This window comes from Lepidochelys kempii, chromosome 1 (assembly GCF_965140265.1).
Source record: "Lepidochelys kempii isolate rLepKem1 chromosome 1, rLepKem1.hap2, whole genome shotgun sequence".
Lineage (NCBI taxonomy): Eukaryota > Metazoa > Chordata > Testudines > Cheloniidae > Lepidochelys > Lepidochelys kempii.
In genome coordinates, this window is record NC_133256.1 from 330,135,450 (window position 1) to 330,150,521 (window position 15,072).

Here is a 15,072-nt window from a genome sequence, read left to right on the forward strand (position 1 = left end):
AACAAAAAAGACAAAGTGAAATACCGGTCTCATTAAGTCAATGGCAAAACTACCATTGACTTCAATAGAGCCAGGATTTCACCCTCACTCTTTACACCTAACATTTGTCAACTGTTGCTTAGGATAATCCCATCAGGGAGTTTAGTCCCAGATTTGTGTTTTATAATAGGAATACTTCATACTATATGATATATAAATACTCTGTTCAATCCATTGCTTCACTCCCTTCACATAACCCTGGTAGGTGTATTTGCATATCTGATAGAACTCACCTTTCTGAGTAGCTTTTCAAGGAAGAATACTACAAACGTGCTGCTTTTCTAATTCCAAAGTGGCTCATATAGGGCCTGATCCAAAGTCTAGTGGAGCCAATGGGAGCCCATAAAACAAAACCTCCCACTAAGACTTAGCACTTGTACAACAGCTCCCATTCATGTATCTCAAACCACTTTCCAAAGCCTAATGAATACAGCCTGAGAAACAGGCAAGTATAACTAGCCCCATTTTACAGACACAGAAATGGAGGCTTCAGAGAGATTAAGAGAGGTTTCTATGGTCACACACAATTAGGCTCTGATTCCCCCTTGATTCAATTACACCCATTTTACATCAGTGTACCTCCTTTGATATCAATGGATTTACACCAGCATAAAACTGGTGCAATGGAGTGGAGAATTAGCTCCCAAGTTTATTCTCTGAATAGACTCCATATATACTGATTTCTAACCGCATTTTTAATATACCAACTTCTGGCTATCTTTTTAATAAGAACAATCCCTCTTTTGCATGCTATTCAGTGCTTTCTGAGGGTGCTATCATAAAGAGGTTACACTGATTCAATGGGAGGCAAGGGCACTCAGCATCTTGCAGGATGTGGCCCTTAGTGTCGAAGAATTACCACAGAGTAAGAACATTAGAAACTGAAAGTTTTTGTTTATCCTGAGAATTGATATTACCTGGACTATGCTAATGCAAACTACTCCACACTGCCCCTTAAATATACTCCAGCAGGATCACCTCTAAGGGTGAAGACAGTAGTTCTGTATCTGTGTCCATTCAGTCCTTGCCCTCTCTGGTGAGACTAACATCTGTCCTAAAAGAACTGGCTCTAACTTCCAACTAGTTTCATATAGGGCAGTAAACAGCTGTCAGATAATGACAGCTTTCAGATCAGTCCCAATTTGGATTGGATTCACACAGTTGACTCAGAGTTGAAAGGCTCAATGTCTCATTACCATGCCTCAGTCATCCATTATTCACTTACTGTAAATCTTTTTAAAAAGAGCTACAATCTGCCCCAGAATTTCATACTAAACTTGGGGGCTGGGGAAAGCAGAGAGAGAGAGAGAGAGTTTCTGCAACAGTCAGATCCCTTGCAGCTGATCTGGAGCTGACTAATGCATCAAGATCAGGTATTGTGGTGTTTCTCTGCTAACTGACAAAACCATTAATGCGGGCAATTTCCCAAATACAGATCTGAAGTACAAAAGGAAACAACGTATTTTGGAACAGACCCAGTTAATTTTTAAGGGTTCGTTAACTAATACAATTATACTTGTATAGCCTTTGCCAAAAATAATTTTAAAACAAGCTGCACCAATTCTAGTATTAACACTGCTTTGTGGGTTTTAAATTCGATACCCTGCCACTAGCCCATGGGATAGCCTTCTGCTTAACCTTCTTCAATCACAGAAATGCCATTAACCCTGATAAGATTGCTTTGTCGGGCCAAAACAAATGGCCAATCATACCAAACGTGATTTTAACAGATGCAATGGGATTAGTATTCTACAGTAGTAGTATGATGCCTTCTTTGAAATACAGATGGGAAGGAAAAGGGAGGAAACTAAAGGGTTATTTCTGTTCTGCTAAATCATATTGGGAGAAACTGTCAAAAATAAAAATCCTTCACCACTCTTTCCCTTCTCCTTCCACCTTCCTAGCCAAATCTAATTGCATCAGTTTTATGAGTGAAATACTGCTATACTTCACTGCTTGAATTGCAAATTTCCACTGTTACACAAACGTGACAGGCAATATAAGATCCAAACAATAAACTGCATGCTCCTTGCCCTGTTGTTAGGTCCGTATAATAAAGGCATATTGCTGCCATAAAGGTATTTCATGGCTTCGTTATTACAGCCTTCTTTGACATGCGAGTTAGAGAATGGAAATATGTTGAATTGTAGGAATTTTAGGGCCCCTTGGCAATTGAACACAAACTCATTTCAGTTCAGAATCCCAGTTTGGGCTAAAATCCCAGTTCTGTATTTATCTCTAGAAAGTCACGACAGTAAGTCAAATCAACGTATCCCGAGCACATGACCTTTACCGGCAAGCAACTGCTCTAAAACCTTACAAGTGCTCCCCTTTAGCACAGACACAAGAACTAGTTTCATTTCTCACTGCGTGTTCCTGTTTTCACAGTGTGAGTAACAAACTTGTTAAAGTGAAGAGGGAACGTTGCATTCACGTGGAGTTCTTTTTCTGGTTGTTTTTGTGTTTTTGTTTTTTTAAAGAAATGCTCCACTGCTTTAGAAAAGTACTGCATAACTTCACTGTAAAGCGCCGTGCAGGTGTCATATGCTCAAGGCTGAATTCCAGAATTACTCTCTGCACCTCAACTCATCCACTGCAAGAAAAATAAGGATTATGCCGTTGTGAAAAACATCATTGCCATGAACTGTGGCAAAAATTCAGCAATCCCATTTCACATCTGTGACAGTGCTGAAAGAGAACTTTCAATCGTGCTTACCTAGCTACTGAAGGAATCAGTAATGCAATGCCATCAAATTTCTATCAGTTTATGGACTCCACTCCTTTGACCAGAACACTTTCATTCCAAACCTGGCTCATTGTAGAAAACCTTTTCCTCCTGGTGGTTGCAAACGTCCTCCCAGTTTCTTTGTAAAATAATCCTTATTGCTATAAGGACCGGGAACTCTTCTCCTCGTTCTTTAATTAAGCACCTAAGAGTGAATGGAAAGTAGCTGAGCTATGACGGTGAAAGCTTTGGTTTCCAATTACAGTCACCACTCACTCTGGTCCTACTGCCCTCCAGCCAGCGCTTTACAGAGGCAGCGAACCCAAGGCTGGAATACATCATTAGCTGAGCAAGTAGGGGCAGATCTCATAAATATTGCAGAGGCCACACCCATAAGGAAGAGAGAGTGAGACACAGAAAGAAAAGGCAGAGGGAGAGCGAAAAAGACAGCAAGAGGGAAAGGAGCAGAAACACAGAGAGGTGAAGTCAGGGGAAGAAATCCCACCCTGGATTGTGCAACATAAAGATGCCAGCTCACAGAATCAGTTTGCTTCACAGGCTGTAGAAGAGTCAGTGTCGAGCTGGGTGGTTGAGAGGGTTTCCTACGGTACTTAGAAAGCAGGCGGACCCACTTGGGTCATAAACATGAAACTGCACAATGCTTTTGAGTGGAAGAAAATGATGAAATCCTTTTAAGGAAAAGGTTTCTTTCTCTGCAGGATTCCAGGGCTGATTCTCCGGGACACTCCTTATAAACGCATGCCAAAGAAATAGCCAAGTTTAGTTTCCACAGCATGCCAGTGATCCGAGAAGCCTGTGAATTAGAAAACAATGTCTGTTCTGTTTATGACGGCTATTGTTTCCTATTGCTATCTCCTTTGCACCCTGAAGCAAGTTCTGTATTGTCTCTGACCCTCTACAGACTTCCTCCTCCTCCCGTAACAATCCTTTAACTCCACCCTACCTGCCTCAAAGGAATTTATTCCGCACCGCAACCTTATATAGAAAGGTTATTGTGAGCGTTCAAATCCTGCACACCGAAGTGTTTCAAGCCAAGGAGAGGACTCCAAGTTAGAGTCACAAGACATGCTTTGATGTTCCTGTTAAGAATGCAATTCTGTCAAGAGCCAGACGTATAAAGGCTAGGGGACCGGGTCTCACCGCTGAGATGAACAGCACTTGCTGGAGAGGGATGACAACATATTAAAACCCAGCAGAGGTCGCTATACCGAGGGGAAGAGGACAAGGAAGAAAAACTGAACATTTGATTTAGGAGGAAAAAATTGGTGCAAAATCTGATTCTTGTAAGAGTGCCATTCTCTTTAAAACTTAAAAAAATGGGGTGAGACTGGAGCTTATAAGAGGGGCAGATGATAGCCCAGGTTAGACCCCGCTAGATAATTATGAATATTAAAAATAAAGATTGTGTAGATAACTCCAAATATTTTGACCAGGGTAAAATTTTCAAAAGCACCTAAGTGATACACGTGCCTAAATCCTGTTCAGCGAAAGTCTCCCCTTCAATGGGACTTAGGTACTTTTGCAAATGTTACCCAAGGTCGTTTAAAAACACATATTAAGATAAAAGCTTATCAGATTCTCAGATGGGGATCTGGCACATAGTGTAGTCAAGCTCTGTGCAAGATTTCCCTGAACTCTTTTGGGAGTACCTTGTACAATCAGGCTGATCTGCAGACGCACACACTTCTGAGCTAAGATTGACATTCTTCCAAGTGAATTTGCTCTATGCCCAAATTTATGCAATGCAGATTCCAGAAGGGAGCATTGTAACAACAACACTTCAGGAGAGCACTTTAGCAATGCTGGTCTAAAACAGCAGGGGAGGGGGAATTCAGGAAATGCCACCTAGATTTTTGCCAACATTTTTTTAAAATGATGATAATTTTAATCAAACAAAAACCCCCACCAAACAAAAAAAAATTGACCAACCAGGAGCACCAATACACCAGCCTACCACATTATACGTTTGGAAAAAGGCAACTGAGGACAATTTTCAAATGTAAGTTGCTGTTAGCCTTCGCTGGAATCATTTGAATGTCTCAGTATTTTCACGTGTGGACACGAAGGAACCATGTGGCTACCTGTGTTCTTTTTTTCAAAAACGTTAGCACAGATAGAGATCTAAATGTCAGATGTAGAACGCAGGAAAATTACATGGATTTCTGACACTCCCTTGAGGACTTTGGGTTCATAAAGCAACAAATGAACTATAAGAAGAGATATAAACACAGAACTTTAATCAGGGAGGTGTAATCTTGTTATTCAAGGGGAACTAGGCTTACTTCAGAAATCAAAATGCAAATATAAGCATGAACAACCATGCTATATTTATTTACTTGCTTTATTCAGTGTGTGTGTGTGTGTGTGTGAGAGAGAGAGAGATGATTACCAGTTAATCATTAACTTCACACCATATTTTAAAACTCCACACATCTGGAATGAGTGAAATGGTTAAAGTTTTATTTTAACTGTATTGCAATAAATAGCATATGTTAGTGTCAAGCTCAGACAGTGGAATGGAAATTACTTTCCAAACTATGAGGTGGGGTTGGAGTATTTACTGAAATGAGTCAGGCCGCTGAGCGAAATGAAAGGTATGCAACACACTTGCTTTCCTGGCTGTGGATTTGAAAGCCAAACAAAAAGATACAAATGTCTGAACAGGGGCCCAATTCTGCAGATCCTTATTAATTATTTATATCATGCACACTGCATGGTAGCTGCTTTAAAACCCATTTGTGATCTCACATACACCATGTTTACCATGGTACAACACTGCGGACTTGAATGGAATTACTCCAGGTTCATTATTATCTATGTCAGAACAGAATCACATCTTGATCCTTGCCTCAGATTATTCAGTCCAAGGTCCTAATTCCTGCTGTGAGATCTGCATGGTCAAACCCTCATGACCACATTGAGCATGCTGAGAAACTGCTGACTTCACTGTGTCTCTGCTTAGGTGCAGAATCAAAGGGCATTTTAAGACATAACACACCAAATGACAGCAGCAAATAATAAGGGGATACGTAGAAGAGGTGGGCAAGGGTTAGAACATACAAGTTACATCCCTTTACCTTACTCTGTCTTGTCTATTTAAGTTGTAAGCTCTTTGGGGCAGGACTGCCACTTATTCTGTGTGTGTACAGTGCCTAGAACAATGGGGCCCCACACTTCGTTATCATTTAGAATGTATTATGTTTGCAAAATGGAATAAAGGTGGTGAAAGGGTTAAAGGAGACTGTCAGAATGGGTGAAGGGCCATTCTGTTTTAGGAGATGAGTGATTCAGAGTAGAAGCGGAAAGGTGGTGATGGAGAGAAGAAGGACAGAGTAGAGGTGAGAAGCAGGTGGCTGAACGCAAGTGGTGTAATTGGATTGGATCAGCAGGAAAGAAGCTATTAAGAAGATCAAGAGGTGCAGCAATCAATTTCCATTCTATTATAAACACTGACTCTCAAATCAGACTAGATCAAATGCCAGCTATGATAAAAGACACAATCATTAGCTGATAAAGACACAGTAGAATCACCATCAACCACTATCTGTTGCTCGCAGTAAAATGAAAAAACGATTGCATATCCAGCAAGTGGCCAGAATCCAAGTGACAAGAGTGAGTGATGTCAGCTTCCCTCTCTATTACTGCTCACACATCAGTGGAGCATCAGAGCTCCTCACTGAAATACGGGGTCATCAGGTGGACAGTTCAGAACTGATCTCCCTTCAGTTCTCTCCTTTCTTCCCCAGCCAGGAGAGATTTGCCGTGTGTGAAATATATCTATTTGTGGTTGTGATAAAACTGTCAAAGGCATTTTTTTCCTGAAGGCAGCAAGATCCAGTGTCATTCAACTTCTTATTCCTGAGACTGCAGGAGACTGTGAGGATGCAGTTGCTGCTGATGTATGTGGTGCCTCTGAATGTGATTTGGTTTGTGTTTTTTAACAGACCTAATAAGTTAACACTTCTTTTCTGGAGGTTAAATTAGGCAGTAGGTAGAAAATGGGTGTTTTAGGAAGGATTTGAATAATGAGAGCACACCAGGGATGGCTCCTAGCTAAAGGAGGAACAAAGAAAGTATTCAGAATACGGTGGCGGAGGAATACAAAAGATACAGTGTTTGTGTTACGGAGGTACTTTGAGCCCTCAACTAATATCTGAACCCCACTGTGCTAGGAGCGAGACAGTCAGTTCATGGAGGAGCTTATGCTCTACATAGACAAGACAGAAAGGGTGAGAAGGAAAATAGGGGCACAGAGAGTTGTAGTGACTTGGCTGAGGTCACATAACAGATCAGTGGCAGAATTGAAAATAGATCCCAAATCTTTCAAGAGCTAGCGTAGTGCCCTGTCCACTGGACCAAACCACAGAAGGCTGAGCCGCCCTAAAGGGAATATTATCCCTCTGTATGAAGGGGATTTTTTGGTGTAACTATTCCAACATTATTTTGCAACTTTCAATATTTATAGAACATTTTCAGCCACTTATTTTTAAAAGGACTTGTGAATTGTTTTCAATTCATTTTTGGTCTGAAATACACTCCTAAATACCTGAATATAGAATGCTTTCCTCCTACCTTAATATAACAAGCACTGTTCCCTCAGGCCTCAGCCCTACTCTCCGCCTTTCCCCACCTTCCTTCTCATTTTATCCTTCTCAGGTTTAACCAAACCTGGCCGCCTTTGGTTCCTTTCACTGTCTGTGTACCAGGTCTGAGCTCTAGTGAGGATACTTGTTAGAATATTGCCCAACCAGGAGTGGCGCAAGCTCCCTAAAAGTGGCAGGGGCTGCCAGTGCCCGAGCCACATGCAGCCCCATCCCCCTGAACTCCCTCCCTTGCGCCACCCATCCTCCCCAAGACCCAGCCCTCTGCTCACTCCTCTCCCTTCCCCCTGTCACTCACCCTTATGGCATAGCCCTCCCACTTTCAAAAGTGATGGGGTCATGGCCCCCTGGTCGCCCCTGGTCCGGCGGCCCTGTGCCCAGCACACACTAGGGTGGAGTTCTCATGCTGTTAAGTTTTCTATAAGGAATTTAAGCAGCAGGAAGAATATAATTGCCAAAATCTGCTCACAGTTATATTTGTGCAACTCCAGATTAACTTCATTAAGGGTGTGATGCAAAGCTTTCAGTCCCTATGGCATTTGAGTTATTCATTTTACATCAAAGAAACTGACGGAAGAATTTGCCTCAGTACTTGAAATCTGGAGGACATTCTTTGTTCCCAGCAGATTATCATAATGTGTCCTTTTACATTCCTTAAGAAGGATCTTGGATTGTTTGGTATGTATCAAGCTTTGTCTTTGGAATAAGAGCATTATTCAAATTGTATTTTATGGATGTTGCAGCTTCAGTATTGATCTCTTCATTGCTGCATTGTTCTGAACCCACTGTGTTCTTCCAAGGCACCAGACAAGACAAACTTCAAATGCTGTATGTATTGTACATTAATGTGATTGCTCTTTCTCTCTTATACATATTTATAAAATGTCTTTGAATGCTGATGTGTGAGAGGGATAGCTATTTCTTTTATTCTACCAGGCCCTCAATACAATAGATATTTTGAAAGATAGTTCAAAAACATTTTTGCAGGATAGCAAATTATTGAATTCTACTTGAGCAAAGTAGTCCCATGGGCTCCATTGGTACTTCTTGCAAGAATAAAGTGAGCAGGCTTTGATCCTGTACAATGCAAGCCTTTGGGGCTAGATTCAGTGTCCACTGAAGTTAATGGGAGTATCTCCATTTACTTCAATGTGCATTGTTTTAGGCCTTAGGACAACAGAAGGGGTATAGGCTAATATTTAAAATGAACTAGGAATGACAGTAGCCCATATACCAGAAGCTATATCCAGGCAAAACTTCCATTAGCCTCAAGGGTTGTTTTATTAACTGAATGAGGACTCAATAGGGTCCAAAGGGTCTGACATAAAACATTCATTTATCCATTGTTGTGTAGTAAAATGACATCTAGTGCCTAATCCTGCATTTCTTGCCTGCTCAAACTTAACATTAACTTCAGTAGATTTGGTGCATAAGGAATCTAGCATTGGAACCATGGTATCATTATGAATTAAGCTTCAGAGTTCTATAATACAATGAGAAATTTCTGCCACTTTAAATTAGTCCTTGGCTCCCTGTTCAAAGAACCACAATTGAGAGGGAGTCTACTTTTAATCCCCCCCACCCCGCACACACAATATAAGCACTTCATTAAATATTTGTCTTTTCCCCCCATCTCTCTCCCTCTATCCAGAACAGCTGTTAGCTCAACATTGATATGTATTTATTAGCAGCAGGTTGATTTATGCCAAAAAGAAAGACAAAAAATAATCTATATTTTGGATGGCAGCCAGAGTACAATATCCTTTCCTTGGTTATACATACCTTCAGTAAGAATCAGTTATTCAATATCAATAGGAAGAAAAGCAAAAGACAAACACAGGACAGAAAAGAAATGTTTCTTAAGAGCTTTTTCCTGTCATATCAACATTTCTAAAAGACTAAAATTTGTTTGTGGAAAACAAAAACTATTGCAACATACTGTAGAGAAGTTCTAAAGAAATTAGATATAAATGTATTTTACATTAGGATTTCAGCACAGGGTTTTTTTGTCTATTTATTCTTCATAGCTTATTTACATTCTGAGTGTCTCCAGAATCAGTAATAGTAGTTTATTTTTTGGAATCATTAAAGTATTTATATAAACCTTCCCATTTGCTCCACAAAAACAAATCTTGTTCAATTGGCCCAGAATGCTGATCAAGAAGTTGTAGGAAGAGTTTCCCATCCCATTTATACAAGTAGTAGTTACAATGTTGGGTTTTCTTCACAAATTTCAAATAAATGAAAAAAACTAGGGATTTGCACATGTTATCAGTTATTACTGCTATGCAATGCACAGCATATTTGTTTTTCCCTGTAAAGTTTATTTAGTTTACTGGAATGTGAAATCAGAATTTGACTGACCTCAGACCAGCTGAATTTTGGGGATACCTTATGTTCTGGCATAAGAGGCATTGTTTATGCACTTTGAATAAGACATTCACCTTGCCCTATTCACATATATTGTAAAGGATGACAATGCCTAACACTCATTGGTCACTGGAGGGAAAATGTTGATGCTTTTGTAGCTTGAATCCCAGTCCTGACCTTTGCACCCATTAACATGTTGCGAGTCTGGCATGATTAAGTAGGACAGACGTAGATCCTTTACCTTTGAATTTGCTTCCTAGATATATTGAAAACATATGGGAAAACCAGGGAAGAGGCAAGGTACTCCTGCTGCAGCTTGTCTACACTGCAGGGGCTCAACTGTACTGGTGCAGCTGCACTGCTGTAGGGCTTAGTGAAGACGCTAACTATGCTGACCGGAGAGCTTCTCCTGTCAGACTAGGTACCCCACGTCCCCGAGAGGCGGTAGCTATGTTGACAGAAGAAGCCCTCCAATCAACATAGTACTGTCTACACTAGGGATTTTCCATAGCCCAGAGCCAAGTAGTTATACCGACATAAGTTGGTACTGTAGACCAAGCCTTAGAAATCGCTGTTGGAAAAGTCAAAATTCAAAACACCAAGTTTTGCCTATGACCCCTTTTCAGGAAGGGTGCTTAAGCAGACGCTGAACATTAAGCACTTGTTTCAGACCCACTGAAAGCCTGTGCTCAAGTACAGTCTTTAATCGGGGCCAATATTTGCTACTTAGATACAAATGTTCAGTTCACGCTAGAAAAAATGTAATGTACAATATAAGGGTATGTCTACACTACGAAATTAGGTCGAATTTATAGAAGTCAGTTTTTTAGAAATCGTTTTTATATATTCGAGTGTGTGTGTCTCCACAGAAAAGGCTCTAAGTGCATTAAGTGTATTAATTCAGCGGAGTGCTGCCACAGTACCGAGGCAAGTGTCGACTTCCAGAATGTTGCACTGTGGGTAGCTATCCCACAGTTCCCGCAGTCTCCGCTGCCCATTGGAATTCTGGGTTGAGATCCCAATGCCGATGGGGCTAAAAAGATCCCCCCCTAAAACATGGGGCTAAAACAGACAATCATTTCGCGCCTTTTTTCTTGAGTTACCTGTGCAGACACCATACCACGACAAGCATGGAGCCCGCTCAGGTAACCGTCACCGTATGTCTCCTGGGTGCTGGCCGTCGTGGTACCGCATTGCTACACAGCAGCAGCAACCCATTGCCTTGTGGCAGCAGACGGTACAGTAGGAATGGTTGCCGTCATCGTCATGTCCGAGGTGCTCCTGGCCACATCGGCCAGGAGCGCCTGGGCAGACATGGGTGCAGGGACTACATTAGAAGTGACTTGACCAGGTCATTCTCTTTAGTCCTGCAGTCAGTCCTATCGAACCATCTTACGGTGAGCAGGCAGGCGATACAGATTGCTAGCAGTCCTATTGTACCATCTTCTGCCAGGCAGACAAGAGATGTGTATGGCTTGCAGTCCTTCTGCACCGTCTGCTGCCAGCCAAAGATGTAAAAGATAGATGGAGTGGATCAAAACAAGAAATAGACCAGATTTGTTTTGTACTCATTTGCTTCCCCCCCCCCCCATCTAGGGGACTCATTCCTCTAGGTCACACTCACAGAGAAGGTGCGGTGAGGTAAATGTAGCCATATATCAATCAGAGGCCAGACCAACCTGCTTGTTCCAATAAGAACAATTACTTAGATGCACCATTTCTTACTGGAACCCTCTGTGAAGTCCTGCCTGAAATACTCCTTGATGTAAAGCCACCCCCTTTGTTGATTTTAATTCCCTGTAAGCCAACCCTGTAAGCCATGTCATCAGTCACCCCTCCCTCCGTCAGAGCAATGGCAGACAATCATTCCGTGCCTTTTTTCTGTGCGGACGCCATACCAAGGCAAGCATGATGGCTGCTCAGCTCACTTTGGCAATTAGGAGCACATTAAACACCACACACATTATCCAGCAGTATATGCAGCACCAGAACCTGGCAGAGCGATACCGGGCGAGGAGGCGACGTCAGCGCGGTCACGTGAGTGATCAGGACATGGACACAGAGTTCTCTGAAAGCATGGGCCCTGCCAATGCATGCATCATGGTGCTAATGGGGCAGGTTCATGCTGTGGAACGCCGATTCTGGGCTCTGGAAACAAGCACAGACTGGTGGGAACACATAGTGTTGCAGGTCTGGGACGATTCCCAGTGGCTGCAAAACTTTCGCATGCGTAAGGGCACTTTCATGGAACTTTGTGACTTGCTTTCCCCTGCCCTGAAGCACATGAATACCAAGATCAGAGCAGCCCTCACAGTTGAGAAGCGAGTGGTGATAGCCCTGTGGAAGCTTGCAATGCCAGACAGCTACCGGTAAGTAGGGAATCAATTTGGAGTGGGCAAATCTACTGTGGGGGCTGCTGTGATGCAAGTAGCCCACGCAATCAAAGGTCTGCTGATATCAAGGGTAGTGACCCTGGGAAATGTGCAGGTCATAGTGGATGGCTTTGCTGCAATGGGATTCCCTAACTGTGGTGGGGCCATAGACGGAACCCATATCCCTATCTTGGCACTGGAGCACCAAGCCAGCAAGTGCATAAACCGCAAGGGGTACTTTTCAATAGTGCTGCAAGCTCTGGTGGATCACAAGAGACGTTTCGCCAACATTAAGGTGGGATGGCCGGGAAAGGTACATGACACTCGCATCTTCAGGAACTCTGGTCTGTTTCAAAAGCTGCAGGAAGGGACTTTATTCCCAGACCAGAAAATAACTGTTGGGGATGTTGAAATGCCTATAGTTATCCTTGGGGACCCAGCCTACCCCTTAATGCCATGGCTCATGAAGCCGTACACAGGCAGCCTGGATAGTAGTCAGGAGCTGTACAACTACAGGCTGAGCAAGTGCAGAATGATGGTAAAATGTGCATTTGGACGTTTAAAGGCGCGCTGGCGCAGTTTACTGACTCGCTTAGACCTCAGCAAAACCAATATTCCCACTGTTATTACTGCTTGCTCTGCGCTCCACAATATCTGTGAGAGTAAGGGGGAGACGTTTATGGTGGGGTGGGAGGTTGAGGCAAATCGCCTGGCTGCTGGTTACGCGCAGCCAGACACCAGGGCGGTTAGAAGAGCACAGGAGGGCGCGGTACGCATCAGAGAAGCTTTGAAAACCAGTTTCATGACTGGACAGGTTACGGTGTGAAAGTTCTGTTTGTTTCTCTTTGATGAAACCCCCCGCCCCTTGGTTCACTCTACTTCCCTGTAAGCTAACCACCCTCCCCTCCTCCCTTCGATCACCGCTTGCAGAGGCAATAAAGTCATTGTTGCTTCACATTCATGCATTCTTTATTCATTCATCACACAAATAGGGGGATGACTACCAAGGTAGCCCAGGAGGGGTGGTGGAGGAGGGAAGGAAAATGCCACACAGCACTTTAAAAGTTTACAACTTTAAAATTTATTGAATGCCAGCCTTCTGTTTTTTGGACAATCCTCTGTGGTGGAGTGCCTTGTTGGCCGAAGGCCCCCGCACTGCGTTCTTGGGCATCTGGGTGAGGAGGCTATGGAACTTGGGGAGGAGGGCGGTTGGTTACACAGGGGCTGTAGCGGCAGTCTGTGCTCCAGCTGCCTTTGCTGCAGTTCAACCATATACTGGAGCATATTGGTTTGATCCTCCAGCAGCCTCAGCATTGAATCCTGCCTCATCTCATCACGCTGCCTCCACATTTGACCTTCAGCCCTGTCTTCAGCCCGCCACTTACTCTCTTCAGCCCGCCACTTACTCTCTCTTCAGCCCGCCACCTCTCCTCCCGGTCATTTTGTGCTTTCCTACACTCTGACATTATTTGCCTCCACGCATTCGTCTGTGCTCTGTCAGTGTGGGAGGACTGCATGAGCTCAGAGAACATTTCATCACGAGTGCGTTTTTTTTCTTTCTAATCTTCACTAGCCTCTGGGAAGGAGAAGATCCTGTGATCATTAAAACACATGCAGCTGGTGGAGAAAAAAAAGGGACAGCGGTATTTAAAAAGACACATTTTATAAAACAATGGCTACGCTCTTTCAGGGTAAACCTTGCTGTTAACATTACATACATAGCACATGTGCTTTCGTTACAAGGTCGCATTTTGCCTCCCCCCACCGCGTGGCTACCCCCTCAACCCTCCCCCCTCCCCGTGGCTAACAGCAGGGAACATTTCTGTTTAGCCACAGGCAAACAGCCCAGCAGGAACGGGCACCTCTGAGTGTCCCCTGAAGAAAAACACCCTATTTCAACCAGGTGACCATGAATGATATCTCACTCTCCTGAGGATAACACAGAGAGATAAAGAACAGATGTTGTTTGAACGCCAGCAAACATACACTTCAATGCTTTGTTGTACAATGATTCCCGAGTACGTGTTACTGGCCTGGAGTGGTAAAGTGTCCTACCATGGAGGACGCAATAAGCCTGCCCTCCCCAGAAACCTTTTGCAAAGGCTTTGGGAGTACATCCAGGAAAGCCGCGAATGCCAGGGCAAATTAGTCCTTTCACATGCTTGCTTTTAAACCATGTATAGTATTTTAGAAGGTGCACACCCTGGAGGTCCCTTCTCCGCCTGCCAGGTCCAGGAGGCAGCCTTGGGTGGGTTCGGGGGGGGGTACTGGCTCCAGGTCCAGGGTGAGAAACAGTTCCTGGCTGTCGGGAAAACTGGTTTCTCCGCTTGCTTGCTGTGAGCTATCTACAACCTCCTCCTCATCATCATCATCTTCGTCTCCAAAACCTGCTTCCGTGTTGCCTCCATCTCCATTGAAGAAGTCAAACAACACGGCTGGGGTAGTGGTGGCTGAACCCGCTAAAATGACATGCAGCTCATCATAGAAGTGGCATGTTTGGGGCTCTGACCCGGAGCGGCTGTTCGCCTCTCTGGTTTTCTGGTAGGCTTGCCTCAGCTCCTTAAGTTTCACACGGCACTGCTTTGGGTCCCTGTTATGGCCTCTGTCCTTCATGCCCTGGGAGATTTTGACAAAGGTTTTGGCATTTCGAAATCTGTAACGGAGTTCTGATAGCACGGATTCCTCTCCCCATACAGCGATCAGATCCCATACCTCCCGTTCAGTCCATGCTGGAGCTCTTTTGCAATTCTGGGACTCCATCATGGTCACCTCTGCTGATGAGCTCTGCATGGTCACCTCTGCTGATGAGCTCTGCATGGTCACCGGCAGCTTGCCACGCTGGCCAAACAGGAAATGAGATTCAAAAGTTCATGGTTCTTTTCCTGTGTACCTGGCCAGTGCATCTGAGTTGAGAGCGCTCTCCAGAGTGGTCACAATGGAGCAA

General features: G+C 43.6%; 1 protein-coding gene across 1 annotated transcript in view; it reads right to left on the minus strand.

Moving 5' to 3' along the window:
* Positions 1 to 3,718, minus strand: part of SEMA3C (semaphorin 3C) — a 162,366-nt gene extending 158,648 nt beyond the window's left edge. The window contains exon 1 of the mRNA XM_073328628.1: positions 2,756 to 3,718. The gene's annotated coding sequence lies outside the window, so the exon portion shown is untranslated. The remainder of the gene's footprint in view (positions 1 to 2,755) is intronic.
* Positions 3,719 to 15,072: the final 11,354 nt, after the last annotated feature.